Source organism: Ziziphus jujuba, chromosome 6 (genome assembly GCF_031755915.1).
Source record: "Ziziphus jujuba cultivar Dongzao chromosome 6, ASM3175591v1".
Classification (NCBI taxonomy): domain Eukaryota; kingdom Viridiplantae; phylum Streptophyta; class Magnoliopsida; order Rosales; family Rhamnaceae; genus Ziziphus; species Ziziphus jujuba.
In genome coordinates this window covers 3,357,993-3,379,794 of record NC_083384.1, presented here as the reverse complement: position 1 = coordinate 3,379,794, position 21,802 = coordinate 3,357,993, and the positions used below count along the sequence as shown (strand labels likewise).

The 21,802-nt window shown below is 34.3% G+C and overlaps 2 pseudogenes; both read left to right on the top strand.

Annotated features, from left to right (window-relative positions):
* The first annotated feature begins 822 nt into the window (after window positions 1-822).
* LOC125419348 (ribulose bisphosphate carboxylase large chain-like) lies at window positions 823-1,953 on the top strand (annotated as a pseudogene).
* A 162-nt stretch (window positions 1,954-2,115) lies between these two features.
* LOC125419340 (acetyl-coenzyme A carboxylase carboxyl transferase subunit beta, chloroplastic-like) lies at window positions 2,116-3,757 on the top strand (annotated as a pseudogene).
* Window positions 3,758-21,802: the final 18,045 nt, after the last annotated feature.

The window sequence follows — 21,802 nt, the reverse complement described above, 5'->3', positions numbered from 1 at the left end:
AGCAATACGCCCCAGGTTGTTTTTTTCAACTATGGGAACCCCAAGACCAGAAGTAGTAGCATTGATTCTCATAATAAAATAAAAAGATGTCGAAATTTTTTGCGAAAATTATTGAAATAAAAAATAAATGTTCACTTGACTTTGTTGGGGCCTTCCAACCGATTGCAATCCAATTGTTTACTTATTCAATTTCAATGAGTGATTTTTCAAGTTCAACCAAAATCCATTTTCAAAATATCAAGTATATGAATAAAAATCTTCAGAAAGTCTTTCATTTGCCTATCATTATAGACAATATGAACCATATTATCTATGGAATTCGAGCCCGGACTCTATTCTATTTATGATTCCTTTTTTCTATCTCATCGGCCCTTGTTTCATGTCCTATTTCCTATTTTAGCATATTAATTTATGCCTAGCCTATTATTTATTATATTATTTGTTATATTAATATTATATTTCTTTTTTATACCTATACCCTTTATTTATATTCATGAATGAATTCTGCATACTTTTACATCTAGGATTTACATATACAACATATATTACTGTCAAGAGTGAATTTCTTAGATATTTCGATTAAAAAAAGATAAAAGATTAGAAACTTAGAAAAACAAATAGTGGGTTGCGCCATACATATGAAAGAGTATACAATAATGATGTATTTGGCGAATTAAATACCACAGTTTAATAATGAACCGTTCTGATTAGTTGATAAATTTGTGAAAGATTCTTATTGAAAGTTTCATTAACTCCTAATTCATGTCGAATAGACCTTCGTATTGCGAGAATTCTTAATTCATGAGTTGTAAGGAATGACTTATGTCACCATAAACAGAGACTAAAGCAAGTGTTGGATTCAAAGTCGGTGTTAAAGATTATAAATTGACTTATTACACTTCTGACTATGAAACCAAAGATATTGATATCTTGGCAGCATTTCAAGTAACTCCTTAACCTGGAGTTCCACTTAAGGAAGCAGGGGCTGCAGTAGCTACTGAATCTTCTATTGGTACATGGTCAACTCTATCGACTGACGGGCTTACTAGTCTTGATCGCTACAAAGGTTCATGCTACGGCCTTGAGCCTGCTGTTGGAGATGAAAATCAATATATTGCTTATGTAGCTTACCCCTTAGACCTTTTTGAAGAAGGTTCTATTACTAACATGTTTACTTCCGTTGTGGATAATATTTTTGGGTTCAAGGCCCTACGCACTCTACATTTGGAGGATTTGCCAATCCCTCCTTCTTATACTAAAAATTTCCAATGACCGCCTCATGGCATCTAGGTTGAAAAAGATAAATTGAATAAGTATGGCTGCCCCCTATTGGGATGTACTATTAAACCTAAATTGGGGTTATCTGCTAAGAATTATGGCAGAGCAGTTTATGAATGTCTTCGCGGTGGACTTGATTTTACCAAAGATGATGAGAAATTGAATTCCCAACCATTTATGCATTGGAGAACCGTTTCTTATTTTGTGTTGAAGCCATTTATAAAGCACAGGCTGAAACTGGTGAAAGCAAAGTGCATTACTTGAATGCTACTGCAGGCACATGAAAAGAAATGATTAAAATGATTGTATTTGCCAGAGAATTGGGAGTTCCTATTATAATGCACAATTACTTAACAGGGGGATTCACTGCAAATACTAGCTTGGCTCATTATTGCCGAGATAATGGTCTACTTCTTCACATCCACCGTGCAATGCATGCAGTTATTGATAGATGGAAAAATCATGGTATGCACTTTCATGTACTAGCTAAAGCATTATGTTTATTTGGTGGAGATCATATATATTCATGCTGGTACTATAGTAGGTAAACTTGAAGGGGAAAGAGACATCACTTTAGGCTTTGTTGATTTACTAGGTGATGATTTTATTTAAAAAGATCAAAGCTACGGTATTTATTTCATGCAAGATTGGGTCCTTCTACTAGGTGTTATTTGATTATAAATTCTAATCGGAATATTCAAATGATTTTTATCAAATGACTATTCATCTATCATATTTTCATGTAAATAGGGGCAAGAAAGCTCTATGGAAAAATGTCAGTTTGATTTGATGTTGTTTAGGAAGGGGTTAGAGTACAGGTGTGGGTTAAGTAAATCAATGGATAGTTTTGGTGGTCCTATTGAAAATGAAGATACCAGTGTAAATAAAGATCCGATTATAAATCATATGAATAAAAAAATCCCTAATGGGATTGAGAGTAATAATTATAGGTACAGTAATGTTGATCATTTAGTTGGTGTTAGGAGGTACATTTGAAATTTGTTATCTAATCAAAATTTTTTTCTTTCGGGATAGTAATAGGGACCATTACTCCATATATTTTGATATTGAAAATTGAATTTTTGAGACTGACACCGATCGTTCTTTTCTAAGTGCACCCAAAAATTCTTTGCATAGTTATCAAAATTCTAATTATCCAAATAGTGTATCTAAGAGTGACAATCCTCATTATTATTGTTACATGTATGATACTAAATGTAGTTTGAATAATCACATTACTAGTTGCATTGACAGTTATCTTCATTCTCAAATCAGTACTGATTGTTATATTTTAAGTAGTGTTGTAAATTCCAATGATAGTTACATTCGTAGCGAAAGCAATAAGAGTAGTAAAAGCGAGAGTTCCAGTATACGAACTAGTACAAATGATAATGCAAAAACTCTAAGAAAAAGAGAGTTCGAGAGAGCTCTAACTGAAATAAGAAAAAGAGAAAGGGATTTAGAGAGAGCTCTAACTCAACTAAAAGAAAACAAATTAAAATTAAATAAAATTTTAAGAGAAAACAAATTAAAGAAAGCTCTAGCTGAAATAAGAGAAGGAAAAAATGATTTAGCATTTTCTCTAAATCAAATACAAATAAGAAATAGAAAAAGTGATTTAGAGATAACTAAAAAATACAAATATTTGTGGGTGCAATGCAAAAATTGTTATGGATTAAATTATAAGAAATTTTTTAAATTTCAAATGAATATTTATGAACATTGTGGACTTCATTTGAACATGACTAGTTTAGATAGAATCAAAATTCGGTTGATCCAAGTGGTTAGAAGCCTTTGGATGAAGGCATGGTTTCTAGGGATCCCAAAAAGTTTCATTTGCGGGAGGAACCTTATAAAGATCGTATTGATTTTAATCAAAGAACGACAGGATTAACTTATGCTGTTCAAATAGGCATAGGTTGACTAAATGGTATTCCTGTAGCAATTGAGGTTATGGATTTTCAGTTTATGAGGGGTAGTATGGGATCGGTAGTGGGTGAGAAAATCACACGTTTGATCGAACATGCTACCAATAATTTTTTACCTCTTATTCTATTGTGTGCTTCACAAGGAGCACGTATGCAAGAAGGAAGTTTGAGGTTGATGCAAATGGCTAAAATATCCACTGCATTATATTATTATCAATCAAATAATAAGTTATTCTATGTGTCATTCCTTTCATCTCCTACTACGGGTGGGGTGACAGCTAGTTTTGGTATGTTTGGAGATATCATTATTGACGAACCAAATGCCTACGTTGCCTTTGCGGGTAAAAGAGTAATTGAACAAACATTGAATAAGACAGTACCCGAGGGTGCACAAGCGGCTAACTATTTATTCCATAAAGGCTCCAATCGTACCACGTAATCCTTTCAAAGGCATTCTGAGTGAGTTATTTCAGCTCCATGCTTTGTTTCTTTTGAATCAAAAAGTGAAATCAAAAATAAAATTAAGGAGAGACATATATCCTTATCCTTAATTTAATATTTAATAAATTATTTAATTTAATAAATTCAAAAATTTATTACTTGTTTTAAATATATTACTTGTTTTGTGGTAACCAAGTAGTTATTTAGTTTATAGGAAGTAAAGTCAAAATTCCAAGATTGGATTTTTCTTTGGTAACATAAGATTAAATTGGAAAAATAATTATGTGGATACTTTTTTTTATTGATAGCCCTGATTACTGATCAAGTCAGGAAATCTCTATCAAACAAAATAAAAAGTGCAAATTATGTTTCTTTCGTCCATGAAATTGGGCAAGGGGGTCTTGCATCTTTCTATATCCCTCACGAATCCCCAATTTTACTAAGGATATCTTTTGTCGAATCATATTATAATGAATTTTTTTGCGAAGGGAAAAACAAAAATGAAGAGATATAAAAATAAATAATGAACATAATAAAAAAGTGAATTATCATACATATATTGCACGTAGAAAGATGAATAAGCCCATTTATTTACTTATTTTATTTACATATTTACACTTTTGATTTACATTAATTATGCTGTATACATACTTAGTATATTCTAGTTTATTATATACTTTACAGGCTTATAATATTTATTTATTTATTTAATATATATTAAATATTTTTTTAATATGTATTAAATATATTAAAAATATATATATTAGTCTATAGACTCTTATATTATAGACTTCTTGTTATATCCTTATTTTTTTTATCTTTTGGAGTCTGTCAAATTTACATAGGTCAATCCACTAACCACCCTTATTTTTTGAGGAGTTAAAAAATACTATGATGGCTCCATTGCTTTATTATTTCGTCTGTTATTTAGCAATCTCACAGTTTCTTTTTCTTTTTTTCCAATACAAATAAATAAGAATTTTTTTTAACTTTTTTTTTTTTTCGTATTCTTCATAACATAAATATTGTTATCTTCGGTGTGAAAACAAAAAAGTTTGTGACGCTGAAATAGATCTTCTGATAGATAAGATAAAATTGGAGATACCCTTTCTTTATCTCATACTACTCTTTCGATAGATAATGTAAGTATTTTGAAAATCTTTTGTTTTTATATTGAATTTGAAGTGCCATGCTATTATTACTTAATACTTATATTTCCTATCGCACGAAGGCATGGTCTTCATTTTTTTCTCTCAAATCCAACAAAAAGCTCATTCGCACAAAGCATGAGGGAATGCTAGACGTTTGGTAATTTCTCCCCCGACTAGAATAAAAGATGCCATTGAAGCGGCTAATCCCATGCATACTGTCTATATATCTGGTTGAACAAATTGCTTAGTACCATAAATAGATACTCTGGATATTAGCCATCCGCCAGGAGAGTTTATGAACAAATACAGATATTTGGTATCGTCCTCTATACTGAGATATACCATAAGACTAATAAGTTGATTCGAGATCTCATTATCAACCGGTTGGCCTAAAAAAAGTGATCTTTCTCGATAAAGTCGGTTGATTGGGATAAAATTGTATCCCTTATGAACCGTACAGGCACCTTTTGATGCATACGGTTCAACACAAATTGCGAAAAAAAAAAAAGAATCAATGTGTAGATTCCAACTTTCTTTCTTTTTTTATATTCATAGCAGGCTCTTTTTAATTTGTAACAAAGAGGGGCTTTTTCTTTCATCTTTCAAGAAAGATGAAGTTTGGCCTGTTTTAATTTATATATAAATTAAAAGCCTATAAATAAATAAAAAAAATTCACTAAACTTATCGGACTAACTTCTCATTGATGCATTGTTTCATCGGGATCCAATCCAAATCACGATGTAATTCTCTTGCTCCTAAAAGGTCTTCTTCAACTTTTTTTAGGTTTAGGCTCTACTCCAAGTAAAGATCTGCCCGATTTGGATTTGCACATATAGGACAAATACCCCAATACCACATCCTTTTGCTACGACTACCTTTTTTTTTTTTTTTTAATTCCATGTCTCCCGCCAAATAGTAAATATTCAATGCATTCTTCACCTTACTCGATTGATTAACAATTTGAGATTATTATATATCATCATTATATATTATAAGTGGAAAATCTTTATAAATAGAATATGATATAAGTGGTAATCATGGATATATTACCCTCTTTTTTTTTTAAACGGAGCCTGTATATTAATATTATATTTAATTTTTTTGGTCTAACCAAGCCAACCATAAATTATAAATTATTATAATTAAGAATATTAATCTGTATACCCCGTTAAAAAATAGATTGAATTGTACTTCATTGTATTTTACGCTCCAATTTTTTAATGATTCAATCAACCTTTCTAGGGCGAAAGAGAGGATATCTCGATCGTGTAAGAGAACGGAGAAATACCATATGACCAAATATATATGACAAGTCGCACTACGCGTCAATCCACGATGCATCTTCCTCTCCAAAGTTTCAAAAAGGATCTTTTGGAACACCAATGAAATAAAAATTAATTACTATAGTTCACTTGATGTGCAAGAGTAACAATGTATTATTGTCTTCATAATATTGTTCTTTATCCTATTTTGTCCATAGATCTAATAAGTTTATAAAAAAGGAAGACAAAAATAATAAAGGAAAATTCTTTCAAATAGGTCCTTTGAATTATGGAAAAAAAAATATAAATGCAATCACTCATATAAAAGGTATCAACCTCTTACCATTGCGTATTGGTACTTATTGAGTGTAGAATAGGTATGCTTCCTTTTGTTCCTACAAACAAAATTGTTCCATTATTACTAAAAGAATAGAACAAATATTAATCCTTTCCCTGAGATAATCCACTCAAAAGGGAAGGTCTACAGTATAGTTTTTTTCGAGTGTAATAAAGTTACATAGTGTCTATTTTTTGTTGATAGAGGGGTATATCCATGGGTTTGCCTTGGTATCATGTTCATACTTTCATATTGAATGATCTCAATCGTTTCCTTACTGTCCATATAATGCATACAGCTCTGGTTGCTGGTTAGGTCGGTTCGATGGCTCCATACAAATTAGCAGTTTTTGATACCTCTAACCAGTTCTGGATCCAATGTGATGACAAGGGATGTTTGTGATGTGATTCTGCCCGAGCCCGCTCAACCGATAACCCGCTAGGGTGCTAACCCAACACGGATGAAGACTAAGCCAATCACAAGAGCTCAAATTAAGAGATCTAGGGACAACCTGGGAGCATTTATACAGGGGATAATCAATCTCAATAGAGCTTGTCCATACTTGAAGATACAAAGCCTATTCTAAGCATCCAAGCGGTGGAAGCCAACACGGACCCGGGTAGCAGTTTTGGTGCAAATATGGACAACGGGCAGCATGAAATGGTTCTAACTCCTTATGGATTCAATACATATGTCTAAGAGGATATGGAATCAAGTCAAGGAAGCTTCAAAGGCATTCAAAAAGGGTTTGTACGGACAGCTTCAAATTTGGCCTATTTTTTACTGTATTTTGTGCTGGCTTTACTGTATTTTGCTGAGTTGGCTTTTTCTTCCTCTTCCAAGCATGGGCGACATGTGGGACTTCATATTCAGCTTATTTGGCATCCTAAAAAGCATATTGAAGCTGATTTGGAGTTCAATTTGGTCAAAAATTGAACAAAGTCAACTTAGTCAAAAAGCTAGTATTATAGTTTCCTAATTTGATTCTACTTTTTGTTTTAGGAAATTACCATTAATTTTTAGTTTTTATTTATTTATTTTCTGGAACAATAAGTTTAGGAAAGTTATTATTTTATTATTTTCATTGTAAATTAATTAATTCCTAATTCAAAATAAAGGAAGTAATTAATCCAAATTAGATTAGGAAAGGAGTGAGAATTTCGGCCACCATAGGAAACTACTTTGTATGGCCAGTTTTCCCTTTGTTTTTAGGGTTTTATTTCATGGCTTTGTAGCCTATTTAAAGGCTTATTTTTCAATAAAAATACAACTTTGATTTGATTGAGAAAATACTTGTGAGATTAATTATCTCTTTGTTCTTTGAGAACACCTAAAACACCATTAGAGAATTGGTTGTTTTAGCTTGACTTATCAATAGGTTTTCCATCCTCTATTGTGGCGTCTACATTATACCAAGGTTTCTAACCATAGGTTGGTTAGGGGTTGAGGTCAATTCCATTAGAACTTGAACTTAATTAATATCTGGGCTAATATAATACAGGTTTAGGAGTAGGTCATCCTAGGTTCGTATCATTTGCTATCAGAGCTAAATTTTGTTTAGGTTTGATCTATCTTTATTTTCTTTATTTGTTTTTGTGTTATTCTACAATTTTAGAATTAGGTTAAGGTTGCATCCATCCCATACACGTTCTGCATCTTAAAAAAAAAAAAAATTATTCCTAGTTGAATTGGGATTTCCTAGTTTTATCCTATTTTTGTTTCCTAGTTTGTGCGTTGTTTTTCATCATTGTTCTTGTTAATTTTGGTTTTTGTTGATTTTTATTTGCTGTTTTAGTCTTAAATATTTGCATTCATATATTCAAAAAGAAAGAAAAAAAAGAAGAAGGGCTTGCAGCAACATATATAAAAAAAAAAAAAATTCACACAGTTTGAATTTTTGATTGGGAGGTCACGGGTTTGGCGTTTGTTTTGGAGTTGGAATTGCAATTTTGGTAATTATTGTTGCTACTGCAGTTTGTTTTTATGATTTGTGAGTGAAGAGAAAAAAAAAGAAAGAAAAGAAAAATATTTCGGTTTGTTGGAGTTTGATTTGTTGCTGGAAATTTCTTGTAACTGCTCCTTTGTTGATTATTTATTCCATATTTGGAGTTTCTGGAGAGTTATTTTTGCTGCTGGATATTTGATTTTGAGTGCTAAATTATTTAGATTAAAATTAGTTAAAGGATTTGATACAAAAACTTTAATTACAAAGAACAACAACCAACAACTTTTCTATATTTTTGTTCTCTTTGATTCTTGTTCGTATTTGAATTTCTTTTTCTAGAATTTTATTCTTGAACTCATAATCTATTACCATCTGGTTCAGTTCTTCAAAATTCCAAAGTTTTCTCATTAATTTGCTTTATTTTGTCTAGGAAAACCGAAAATAGGTATTTTCATTCCGTTCGGTATTTGTTTATTTTTGCTTACTGTTTTGTCGATAAGTTTAATTAAAACATACTATTGATCTAATTACTGTTTTGTGGGTGTTTTAATTTGAATTTTAAGATAATTCATTTAGTAGAAAAAGGCAAGAGTGTGTGAGCTTGAAAGAGGGTAAAAGCCAAAACTATTGTGCAAACACGAGTGTCGAGACCTTGTTTGAGTGAAACACGTGAGGGAGTGAATATTGTGAGGATTTATTTTATTTTTTGTAGTATTTTACTAGCATGGCAGATTCTAGAATAAGAAGAGGAGATCCACCCTTGAGGATCAATGAGGAAGAGTCCGTAGCATTCCATGGCGATGCCCGAGCTACTGTGAGTTGAGACCAAGTGGACATGAAAGCTGTTTTGGAGTCAATACAGCGGGTTAGTTCTCAAGTTGAGCATATGAATCAAAGAATGGGAAGGCCAGAAGCCTGAAAAGGAATGCCGAACACAAGAAATAGGCAAGAATTCCATGGAGGACGAGGCCGAGGACGAGGAGGTTGTGATAGACCGAGAGAGGAATTTGATGAGGAGCCATTTGGTGGAGACTTTGAGGAAGGTATGGACGAAACTTTTGCTGTCCAAGATAGAGCTGGCCATGGAAGATATAGGAGGGAAGATACAAATGATGGTTTCGGAAATATCAAGGTTAACATCCCACCTTTTATGGGTAAAAGTGATCCCGAAGCTTATTTGGAGTGGGAAGAAAAAATGGAGATGATTTTTTACTGCCATAACTGTTCGGAAGGTAAGAAGGTGAAGTTGGCAGCAATGGAGTTTGGACATTATGCACTCCAATGGTGGACCAATGAGAACAATACCTAAAGGAGAGTTGATGATGATTTAATCTCGACATGACGTCAAATGAAAGGAGCCATGAGGAAACGGTTTGTGCCATCCCATTACTATAGGTTGCTACATCAAAGGCTTCAATCTTTATCTCAAGGAGCTAGGTCCGTGGAGGATTATTACAAAGAGATGGAGATGCTCATGATGAGGTTAAACATGAATGATGATAGAGAAGTAACCATGGCAAGATTTCTTGGTGGTTTGAATCGTGAGATAGCCAACCAACTAGAATTGCAACAATATGTGGAATTGGAGGAGATGTTACATGTGGCTATTAAATTGGAGCATCAATTCAAGAGGAGGGGTGTAGGCTCACGGTTTGGAGGAGTTTCCAACAGCGGAATATCAATTCCAAGTGGCTGGAGAAACAATCCTACCTTTGAAGTAAGACAAAAACCGAAACTAGGAGAAGAAAGCTCCATTTGGCCAAGAAAGGAGTCCAAAGCCAAATCTGTCCAAGCACCTAAACATGAGGTAAAATATGATCCTAAACCTTCAAGATCAGGAGAAATAATTTGTTTTAAGTGCCAAGGATGAGGACACATCACTAGCCAATGCTCGAATAGAAGAATCATGGTGTTAAAGACCAATGGCAAGCTGAAATCGGAAAGTGAAGAAAGTGAGGATGAAGCCGAGCAAGAGGAAGAGTACTTAGAGGATGAGGCCGAAACTTTCAATGCATCCAATGCCAAATTAAACTTGGTGTCTAGAAGAGTACTTTCTGTATACAAGGATGAGGACCATGTTCAAAGAGAAAACATCTTCCACGCCCGATGTGAAATCCAAGGTAAAATTTGTAGTATGATTATCGATAATGGGAGTTGTACAAATGTAATTAGTAACATTGTGGTTGATAAATTAGGCTTAATAACGATTAAACATCCACAACCTTATAGAGTACAATGGCTTAATGATAGTGGTAAAATAAAAGTGAATAAACAAGCCAAGGTAAAATTTAGTATAGATAAATATGTGGATGTTGTATTGTGTGATGTTGTACTTATGCATGCTAGTCGTATTTTATTGGGAAGGCCATGGGGATTTGATAAGAATGCCATACACTATGGGAGAGAGAATGCCATTGTATTTAAATTTAATGGGAAGAAGGTCAAGCTGGAGCCATTAACTCCAAAGGAGGTATTTAGAGACCAACTTCAAATACAATAAAGGAGGGAAGCCGAGAAGCTCGAAGAGAAGGCTAGTACGGTACCAATGGTTACACCACCTACCCATGAGGTCAAGACCGAACTTGCTGTCCAAGCTAAGTATTCTAAACTCAAGGGAGAGGAGAAAGACAAAGACAAAACCAAAAGAGAGAAATTAAGAGAAAAAGCCGGAAGTGATGATAAAAAGAGTGTGTCCGAAAGAGAGAAAGGAAAAGAAAGGAAGGAAAGAAAAAGTAAAAATTTTAATTTGAGTTTTGGGGATGTTAATAAGGCTATCTTGGGTAAGAAACCATTGCTGGTTATGATTTATAAAGATGCAAATTAAAAAATGCTTTTGTTGTACAGAACTTTATCTGCATTGTTGAGAGCTTTACTTAGTGGAAATTTGAAATTTTGGAAAATATTGTTTGCTAACTTTAAAAAGTGTAATTTTTACCATAGGAGCATGTATTTCTAGATTTTGTTGTAATAGTGTTTGACCCAGTAGAATTGGTTTGGTTGCACTTACAAAAGGAACAGTTTCCTAAACAAAGAAAGTCAAAGCTCATGGACTTTTTCAAGTTTTGGAGCGCATTAACGAGAATACCTACAAACTTAATTTAATAGGTGAGTATAGTGGTAGTGCTGCATTTAATGTTGCTGATATAACTCCTTTTGCTGCAGGTGATGATCTTGATTTGAGGACAAATCCTTTTCAAGAGGAGGGGAATGATCTGATTCCGCCAGAGCCCGCTCAACTGATAACCTGCTGGGGAGTTAACCCGATACGGATGAAGACTAGGCCAATCACAAGAGCTCAAATTAAGTGATTTAAGGACAACCTGGGAGCATTTATACAGGGGGTAATCAATCTCAATAGAGCTTGGCCATACTTGAAGATACAAAGCCTATTCTAAGCATCCAAGTGGTGGAAGCCGATACGGACTCGGATAGCAGTTTTGGTGCAAATATGGACAACGGGCAGCATGAAATGGTTCTAACTCTTTATGGATTCAATACATATGTCTAAGAGGATTTGGAATCAAGTCAAGGTAGCTTCAAAGGCATTCCAAAAGGGGTTGTACGAACAGCTTCAAATTTGGCCTGTTTTGTACTGTATTTTGTGCTAGCTTTACTGTATTTTGCTAAGTTGGCTTTTTCTTCCTCTTCCAAGCATGGACGACATGTGGGACTTCATATTCAGCTTATTTGGCATCCTACAAAGCATATTGAAGCTGATTTGGAGCTCAATTTGGTAAAAATTTGGTCAAAGTCAACTTGGTCAAAAATCTAGTATTATAGCTTCGTAATTTGATTCTACTTTTTCTTTTAGGAAATTACCATTAATTTTTAGTTTCTCTTTATTTATTTTCTGGAACAATAAGTTTAGGAAAGTTATTATTTTATTATTTTCATTGTAAATTAATTAATTCCTAATTCAAAATAAAGGAATTAATTAATCCAAATTAGATTAGGAAAGGAGTGAGAATTTCGACTACCATAGGAAACTACTTTGTAAGGTCGGTTTTCCCTTTGTTTTTAGGGTTTTATTTTGTGGCTTTGTAGCCTATTTAAAGGATTATTTTTCAATAAGAATACAACTTTGATTTGATTGAGAAAATACTTGTGAGATTAATTATCTCTTTGTTCTTTGAGAACACCTAAAACACCATTAGAGAATTGGTTGTTTTAGCTTGACTTATCAATAGGTTTTTCATCCCCTATTGTGGCGTCTACATTATACCAAGGTTTCTAACCACAGGTTGGTTAGGGGTAATAAGATTCGGGCTAATATAATATGGGTTTAGGAGCAGGTCGTCCTAGGTTCGTATCAGTTTGTTATACTCTTCATGACTCGTTTAGGAATAGCCAATTCATGGGGCAGTTAGACTATCATTGGAAGGATTATAATGAATCTGGCACTTGGTGTATTGGGATCTAGAAATATTTTGTGATGAACATACAGGAAAACCCTCTTTGCATTTGCCCAAAATCTTTGGAATTCATTTATTTATTTCAGGGCTGGCTTGCTTTGGTTTTGGCGCATTTCATGTAACAGGATTGTATGGTCTGTGAATATGGGTATCCAATCCTTATGGACTAATCAGAATGGTATAATCTGTAAATCTGGTGCGGGGTGTGGAATGTTTTGATCCTTTTATTCTGGGAGGAATAGCCTCTTATCATATTGGAGTAGGGACCTTGGGCATATTGGTGGGTCTATTCCATCTTAGCGTCCGTCCGCCCCAACGTTTATACGAAGGATTACGTATGGGAAATATTGAAACCGTCCATTCTAGTAGTATCATTGCAGTCTTTTTTGTAGCTTTTGTGGTTGTTGGAACTATGTGGTATGGTTCGGCAACTACCTCGATTGAATTATTTGGTCCCACTCGTTGTCAATGGGATCAAGGATACTTTCAACAAGAAATATATTGACAAGTTGGTGCTGGGCTAGCCAAAAATCAAAGTTTATCCAAAGCTTAGTATAAAATTCCTAAAAAATTAGCTTTTTATGATTACATCGGCAATAAGCCAGCAAAAGATGGCTTATTCAAAGCGGGCTCAATGGACAATGGGGATGGAATTGCTGTTGGGTGGTTAGGACACCCTATTATTAGAGATAAAGAGGGTCGTGAACTTTTTGTACATCGTATGCCTACTTTTTCTGAAACATTTATGATTGTTCTATAGACAGAGACGAAATTGTTGTTGAGTCGATGCTCCTTTTAGAAAGGCATAATCGAAGTACAATGTCAAATAAGTAGGTGTAACTATTCAGTTCTATGGCAGCAAACTCAATGGAGTCAGTTATAGTGATCCTGGTACTATGAAAAAATATGCTAGACATGCTCAATTGGGTGAACTTTTTGAATTAGATGTTGCTACTTTGAATTCGACGGTGTTTTTTGTAGTAGTCAGAGGGGTTGGTCTACTTTTAGACATGCTTCGTTTGCTTTGCTTTTTTTCTTCGGACACATTTGGCATTATGTGGAATTGGAGGAGATGTTGAATGTGGCTATTAAATTAGAGCATCAATTAAAGAGGAGGGGTGTAGGGTCATGGTTTAGAGGAGTTCCAAACAGTGGAAGATCAATTCCAAGTGGCTGGAGAAACAATCTTACCTTTGAAAACAACCCAAAGCCAAAAATGGGAGAAGAAAGTTCAAGTCGGCCAAGGAGAGAGACTAGAATGGAATCTATCCAAGCACACAAAAGTGAAGGTAAATATGATCCTAATCCTTCTAAAACTCATGAAATTGTGTGTTTTAAGTGCCAATGCCTGAATAGGAGGATTATGGTGTTGAAAGGTAATGGAGAACTAGAATCCGAAAGTGAAGAAAGTGATGCTGAAACTGAAATTTAAGATCTAGAAGTCGGACATGATGAGCATGAGGAACCCAAAACACTCCAGCCTTCAAGGGATGTCTTAAGCTTGGTTGAAAGGAGGGTCATTACTATATACAAAGATGAGGAAGAAATTCAAAGAGAAAACATCTTTCACACTCGATGCGAAATTCAAAGTAACATATGTAGTATGATTATAGATAGTGGAAGTTGTGCAAATGTAATTAGTAGCATGGTAGTTGATAAATTAGGCCTAACAACTATTAAACATCTAGAACCATATAGATTACAATGGCTAAATGATAGTGCTGAGATAAAAGTAAATGAACAAGCCAAAGTAAAATTCAGCATTGATACATATGTGGATGTTGTATTGGGTAATGTTGTTCCTATGCATGTGGGTCATATTTTGTTGGGTAGGCCATGGCAATTTGATAAAGATGCTACTAATTTTGGTCGAGAGAATTGTATTGTTTTTAGATTCAAAGGCAAGAAGGTCAAGCTAGAGCCATTAACTCCAAAGGAAGTATATAGAGACCAATTACAAATCCAACAAAAGAGGGAGGCTGAAACATTCAAGGAGAAGGCTAGTGTGGCATTAACGGCTTCACCATCCATCCAAGAAGGTAAGTCCAAGCTTGCTGTCCAAGGTAAGCATTTTAAAACACAAATTGAGTGAAAAACCTTGAGAAGGCCGAAAGTGGGGTGAGAAGAATGGAGAAACTCGAGAGAAATGATGAGAAAACCGAGAGAGAGAAAGGAAAAGAAAGGAAAGAAAGAAAAAGTAAAAATTTTTATTTGAGTTTGGGGGATGTTAATAAGGCTATCTTGGGTAAGAAACCATTGCTGGTTATGAACTATATAGATGCTAAATTAAAAATGTTTTTGTTGTATAAAACTTTATCTTCATTATTAAAAGCTTTACATAGTGGAAATTTAAAAATTTGGGAGATATTATTTGCTAATATTAAAAAGTGTGATGAACTTGTATTTCTACTATTTGTTAAGATAGTGTTTGACCTAGGAGATTTGGTTTGACTGCACTTAAGAAACAAGAGGTTCCCCAAACAAAAAAAGTACTAGCCTATGTCTTATGTGGTTGGATCATTTCAAGTTTTGGAGCCGAACAACAAGAATGCCTTCAAGCTTGATTTACCGGGTGAGTATAACATGAGTGCTGCATTTAATGTTGCTGATTTAACTCCTTTTGCTGCAGGTGATGATCTTGATTTGAGGACAAATCCTTTTCAAAAGGAGGGGAATGATGTGATTTCGCTCGTGCCCGCTCAACCGATAACCTACTGGGGTGCTAACCTGACATGGATGAAGACCAGGCCAATCACAAAACCTCAAATTAAGAGATTTAAGGACAAACGGGGAGCATTTATATAGGGGTAATCAATTCTCAACAGAGCTTATCCATACTTGAAGATACAAAACCTATTCTAAGTATCTAAGTGGTGGAAGCCGATATGGACCCAAGTAGCAGTTTTGGTGCAAATATGGACAACAAGCAGCATGAAATTGTTCCAACTCTTTATGGATGCATGCATATGTCTAATAGGATATTGAATCAAGTCAAGGCAGCTTCAAAGGCATTCAAAAAGGGGTTGTACGGTCAGCTTCAAATTTGGCCTATTTTTTACTGTATTTTGTGCTGGTTTTACTGTATTTTGCTGAGTTGGCTTTTTCTTCCTCTTCCAAGCATGGGAACCGTGTGGGACTTCATATTCAGCTTATTTGGAATCCTAAAAAGCATATTGAAGCTGATTTGGAGCTCAATTTAGTTAAAGATTGGTCAAAGTCAACTTAGTCAAAAAGCTAGTATTATAGTTTCCTAATTTGATTCTACTTTTTGTTTTAGGAAATTACTATTACTTTTTAGTTTTTATTTATTTATTTTCTAGAAAAATAAGTTTAGGAAATTTATTATTTTATTATTTTCATTGTAAATTAATTAATTCCTAATTCAAAATAAAGGAATTAATTAATCCAAATTAGATTAGGAAAGGAGTGAGAATTTCGGCCACCATAGGAAACTACTTTGTATGGCCAGTTTTCCCTTTGTTTTTAGAGTTTTATTTTGTGACTTTGTAGCCTATTTAAAGGCTTATTTTTCAATAAGAAGGGAGTTTGAATTTTGTACAGAAAATTAATTGTGAGAGTGAATTCTCTTTGTTCTCTTTGAACACCTAAAACACCATTAGTGAATGAGTGTTTTAGTTTGACTTATCAATAGGACATCCATCACCTATTGTGGCATCTTCATTATATACCAAGGTTTCTAATCACAGGTTGGTTAGGAGTCAAGGTGACCATTAGAACTTGAACATAATTCGATTCGGGCTAATATAATACGGGTTTAGGAGTAGGTCATCCTAGGTTCGTGTCAATCTCACCCTTGAATCGGGCATGCTAGTATGAAAAATACATAAATAAAATATATTCTCACCAAACATCACTCCCTCACGTGTTTCACTCAATCAAGGTCTCGCCAGTCATGTTTTCACACTAGTTTCGGCTTTTACCCTCTTTTAATCTCACGCACTCTTGTCCTTTTCCACTCAAAGAATTAACTCAAAGTTCTAATTAAAACACTGACAAAAAAGCAATTAGATCAGAAGTATGTTTTAATTAAACTTACCAACAAAACAATAGCAAAAAGCAAGCAATGCTGATGAATTTAACAAATTCTACTTTTTGGCTTTCTAGGAAAATTAAAGCAAAATAATAAGAAAATTTTCAGAATTAGGAAGAACTGGACCAGATGGTAAGAGATTAAGGATTCAAGAATAAAATTTAGGAAATATAATTTCAAACTCAAACAAGAATCAAATCGACCAAAAATATAGAATAGTGTTGGTTGTTGTCTTTGTAATTCAAGTTCTGTATCAAATCCTTCAATTAATTTTAATCCAAATAATTTAAGCACCCAAAATTCAAATATCCAGCATCAAAATAATTCTCGAAAAACTCCAAATATTGAATAAATAATCAACAAATCAGCAGCTCCAACAAATTTCCAGCAACAAATTTCAACACCAAATTCAACAAATCGGAAAAAAAAAATTTCTAACTCGGCTTTTTCTTCTTCTTTTTTTTTTTTTAAAACTGAATATAAGACAACTGCAGTAGCAAGAATCAACACTTAAATTTCAATTCCAACACCAAATAATCACCAAACCCGTGACCACCAACAAAATAAAAATGTGCAATTTTTTTGTTTTCTTTATATGTTGCCGCAAACCCCTCTCTCTTTTTTTTTTTGGGGGAATATATGAATGCAAATATGTAAGACTAAAACAGCAAAGAAAAGTCAACAAAAATTAAAATTAACAAGAACAATAATGAAAGACAACCAACAAACTAAGAAACAAAAATACGGTAGAACAAGGAAAACCTAATTTTACTAGGAATGAAATTTATTTATTTTTTTTAATATGAAAAATGTGTATGATGATAGAAGGAACCTTAACCTAATGCTAAAATTATAGAATAACATGAAAAAAAAAACAAATAAAGATAGATCAAACTTTAACAAAAGGCGGCTTTAATACCAAATGATATGAACCTAGGATGACCTACTCTGAAACCCGTATTATCTTAGCCCGAATCTAATTATATTCAAGTTCTAATGGTCACATTTACCCCTAACCAACCTGTGATTAGAAACCTTGGTATATAATGACGATGCCACAATAGGTGATGGAAGTCCTATTGATAAGTCAAAACTAAAATACTCACTCTCTAATGGTGTTTTAGGGGTTTAAAAGAACAAAGAGAAATTCAATCTCACAAAATAAATTCTAAATATTATTAATGGTGTGTTCTTCCTCAAAAACAAGCCCTTACATAGGCTAAAGGAAACAAAATAAAAACCTAAAAACTAAAGAGAAAAACCGGCCATACATGTGGTTTCCTATAGTGGTCAAATTTCTCACTCATTTCCTAATCTAATTTTGATTAATTAATTCCTTTATTTTGAATTATTAATTAATTAATATACAATGAAAATATTAAAGTCATAACTTTCCAAACTTATTTTTCCAGCAAATAAATAAGTAAAACCCAAAAAGTAATGGTAATTTCCTAAAACAAAAAGTAGAATCAAATTAGGAAACTAAAATACTAGCTTTTTGACTAAGTTGACTTTGACCAATCTTTGACCAATTTGAACTCCAAATCAGCTTCAATATGCTTTTTAGGATGCCAAATAAGCTTATTCTGGAGTCCCACATGTTACCCTTTCCTGGAAGCAAGAGAAAAAGCCAACTCAGCAAAGTACAGTAAAGTCAGCAGAAAATACAGCAAAACCGGCCAATTCTTCATGTTATGCGTATAGCCCCTTTTTGGATGGGTTTGAATCTTCCTGAAATTGATTCCATATCCTCTTAAGCATATGCATTGAATCCATGAAGCATAGGAACAATTTCATGTTGCCCAGATCCCTTAAATGTACCGCAACCGCTTGTATGCTCAAAACAGGTCTTGGCTCTTTGGATATGGACAATGATGCGAACCCGCCCGAGCTCACACCACCGACAACTCACTGGGGTACTGATCCGATACAAATGAAGACTGGACCGATCACTAGGGCTCAAGCTAAGAGGTTTAAGGATAACCTTGCTGCCTTTATCCAGAGAGTAATTCATTCTCAAATGGGCTTGTCCATACCTGAGGATAAAATACCTGTTTTAAGTATCCAAGTGGTGGAGGCTGATACATCGGATACCCATACATCGGACATTTTATATCGGACACCCTTGTCTCAGACATCGGAGCCTTGCCTCAGACATCTGATCTCGGACTTCGGACATCGGATGCAACTTAGCTCGGACAGACATCATGATGTGATTCTGGCCGAGCCCGCTCCACTGATAACCTGCTGGGGTGCTGACTCGACACGGATGAAGACTATGCCAATCACAAAAGCTCAAATTAAGAGATTTAAGGACAACCTGGGAGTATTTATACAGGGGGCAATCAATCTCAATAGAGCTTGTCCATACTTGAAGATACAAGGCCTATTCTAAGCATCCAAGTGGTGGAAGCCGATACGGACTTGGATGACGGTTTTGGTACATTTTTGGAGTCCGGGAAGCATGGTTCCAATGCTTTATGGGTTCAATACATATGCCTAAGAGGTCATGGAATCAAGTTAAATCAGCCTCAAATGCAATCAAAAAGGGCTTGTACGGACAGCATCAACAATTTGGCCGAATTTGCTGTATTGCTTGCTGGCTTTACTGTATTTTACTGTATTAGCCTTTTCTTATTTTTCCAAGCATGGGCAACGTGTGGGCCTTCATATTCAGCTTATTTGGCATCTTAAAAAGAATCTAGAAGCTGATTTGTAGCTTAAAGAGGTCAAAGATTGATCAAAGTCAACTTGATAAAAAAGGCTTAGCTATCAATAAGAAAACAACTTTGATTTGATTAAGAAAATACTTGTGAGATTAATTATCTCTTTGTTCTTTGAGAACATCTAAAACACCATTAGAGAATTGGTTGTTTTAGCTCGACTTATCAATAGGTTTTCCATCCCCTATTGTGGCATCTACATTATACCAAGGTTTCTAACCACAGGTTGGTTAGGGGTTGAGGTCCATTCCATTAGAACTTGAACTTAATTGAGATCCGGGCTAATATAATATGAGTTTAGGAGCAGGTCGTCCTAGGTTCGTATCATTTGGTATCAGAGCTAAATTTTGTTCAGGTTTGATCTATCTTTATTTGCTTTATTTTTTTTTTGTGTTATTCTGCAATTTTAGCATTATGTCAAGGTTGTATCCATCCCATACACGTTTTGCCTCTTTAAAAAAAAAATAAAAAATATCATTCCTAGTTGAATTAGGTTTCCTAGTTTTATCATATTTTTGTTTCGTAGTTTGTTGGTTGTTTTTCATCATTGTTCTTGTTGATTTTGGTTTTTGTTGATATTTCTTTGCTGTTTTAGTCTTAAATATTTGCATTCATATATTCAAAAAAAAAAAAAAAAAAGAAGTTTGCGGCAACATTGAAAAAAAAAAAAAAAAACTGCACATTTGTGTTTATTTGGAGGTCACGGGTTTGGTGTTTGCTTTGGAATTGGAATTGCAATTTTGGTAATTATTCTTGCTACTGCAGTTGTTTATGTTCTGTGAGTGAAAAAAAAAAAGAACAGGTAAAGCCGAATAAAAAAATATATATATTTCGGTTTGTTGGAGTTTGATTTGTTTGCTGGAAATTTGTTGGAGCTGCTGGGTTTTTTGATTATTTTTTCAATATTTGAGTTGCTGGGAAATTATTTTTGCTGCTGAATATTTGGATTTTGGGTGCTTAAATTATTTGGATTAAAATCAGTTAAAGGATTTGATACAAAACTTGAATTAAAAAGAACAACAACCAACAACTATTCTATATTTTTGTTCAATTTGATTCTTCTTCGTAATTGATTTTCTTTTTCTGGAATTTTATTCTTGAACTCAAAATCTACTACCATCTGGTGCAGTTTTCAAAAATTCCAATGTTTTCCCATTATTTTGTGTTTTCTTGTCTAGAAAGCCAAAAAATTAGGATTTGTTGGATTCTTTCGGTATTGCCTACTTTTTGCTACTATTTTGTTGATAAGTTTAATTAAAACATACTAGTGATCTAATTGCTGTTTTGTGGATGTTTTAATTAGAACTTTGAGATAATTCATTAAGTGGAAAAAGGCAAGAGTGTTGAGCTTAAAAGAGGGTAAAAAGCCGAAACAAGTGTGTAAACACGTGTGTCGAGTTCTCATTTGAGTAAAACATGTAAGGGAGTGAAATTGTAAGGTCCTATTTTATTTCTATTGCATTATTAAACTAACATGACAGAATCAAGAATGAGGAGAGGAGATCCACCCTTGAGGATCAATGAGGAGGAGTCCGTAGCATTCCATGGTGATGCCCGAGCTGCCGGGAGTGGAGACCAAGTGGACATGAGAGCTGTTTTGGAGTCAATACAGCGGGTTAATGCTCAAGTTGAGCATGTGAATCAAAGAGTGGGAAGACTAGAAGCCTTATAAGGAATTCCGAATACAAGAAATAAGCAAGAATTCCATGGAGAGTGAGGCCGAGGACGAGGAGGTCGCGAGAGACCGAGAGAGGAATTTGATGAGGAGCCATTCGGTGGAGACTTTGAGGAAGGTATGGATGAAACTTCTGCTGTTCAAGATAGAGCTGGCCATGGAAGATATAGGAGGGAAGATACAGATGATGATTTGGAAAATATCAAGATCAACATCCCACCATTCATGGGAAAATTTGATCCCAAGGCGTATTTGGAGTGGGAAGAAAAGATGGAGATGATATTCGATTGCCATAATTATTCGGAGGGTGAAAAGGTGAAGTTGGCAGCAATGGAGTTTGGCCATTATTCACTCCAATGGTGGACGAATGAGCAAAACACCCGAAGGAGAGTTGGTGATGACTTGATCACTACATGGCGCCAAATGAAGGGAGCCATGAGGAAGCGGTTCATGCCATCACATTATCATAGGTTGCTGCATCAAAGGCTTTAATCCCTATCTCAAGGAAGTATGTCCATAGAGGATTACTACAAGGAGATGGAGATGCTTATGATGAGGTTAAACATGAATGAGGATAGAGAAGCAACCATGGCAAGAT